The sequence below is a fragment of the Echinops telfairi genome, unplaced genomic scaffold, assembly GCF_000313985.2.
Source record: "Echinops telfairi isolate 266 unplaced genomic scaffold, ASM31398v2 ScPeMD7_7469;HRSCAF=8507_1, whole genome shotgun sequence".
In the NCBI taxonomy this organism is placed as follows: domain Eukaryota; kingdom Metazoa; phylum Chordata; class Mammalia; order Afrosoricida; family Tenrecidae; genus Echinops; species Echinops telfairi.
The window spans coordinates 95,132,095-95,133,204 of NW_022111373.1; positions in this window are offsets into that span (position 1 = coordinate 95,132,095).

Below are 1,110 nucleotides of genomic sequence, written 5' to 3' on the forward strand. Positions count from 1 at the left end.
GATAAAACTGAAAAGAATTACAAGTCCACAAGAACTATATATGACCTGAGCCTATCCCGCTTCAGCTTCCAGACCATCTGAAGAACAGATTCGAAGCACTGAGCACTACTGACAGCAGCCCTGATGAGCTGTGGGAGGATATAAAGAACATTATTCACGAAAAAAGGAAAATGTCATTAAGAAGACAGGAAAAAAGAAAAGATCAAAGTGGATGTTAGAAGAGACTCTGAAACTTGCTCTTAATTGTAGCGTAGCTAAAGAAATTAAAGAAATGATGACGTCTGAGAGCTGCGTAAGAAATGTCAAAGGGCAGCTCAAGAAGACGAAGCCAAGTACTATAATGAAATGTGCAAAGGCCTGGAAGTAGAAAACCGACAGGGGAAAATACACTAAGCATCACATCAACTGAAAGAATTCAAGAGAAAATACAAGCCTCAAGTTTCTATTTTGAAATATTGTATGAGAAAAATATTGGAAGGAAGCACCAAAAGAAGATGGAAAGGTTACATGGAGTCACTGTACCAAAAAGAACTAATCAACATTCCATCATTTTAGGAGGTAGCATAAGAGCAAGAACCAATGATACTGAAGGAAAAGGTTCAAGCTCTACTGAATGCATTAGCCAAAAACAAGACTCCAGTAATTGATGGAATACCATTTCAAATGTTTCAACAAGATAATGAAGCACTGGAAGCATTCACTCATGTATGCTAGGAATTTTAGAAGATAGCTTCTTGGCCAACTGACTGGAAGAGATACATATTTGTGTCCATTCCAAAGAAAGATGACCCAATAGAATACTGAAATTATACAATATTTTTGATATCACATGCAAGTAAAATTTTGCTGAAGATCACACAACAATAATTGCAGCAGTATATTGACAGAGAGCTTCCAGAGGTTGGAGTCTGATTAAGAAGATGGTATGAAACAAGTAATATAAATAATGATGTCAGATGGATCTTGGCTCAAAGCAGAGAATACGAGAGAGATGTTTACTTGTGTTTCATTGACTACGCAGAGGTGTTTGACTGTGTGGATCATAACAAACTTTGGATAACCTTGAGAAGAATGGAAATCCCAGAAATATTACTTCATTGTGTTTCTGTG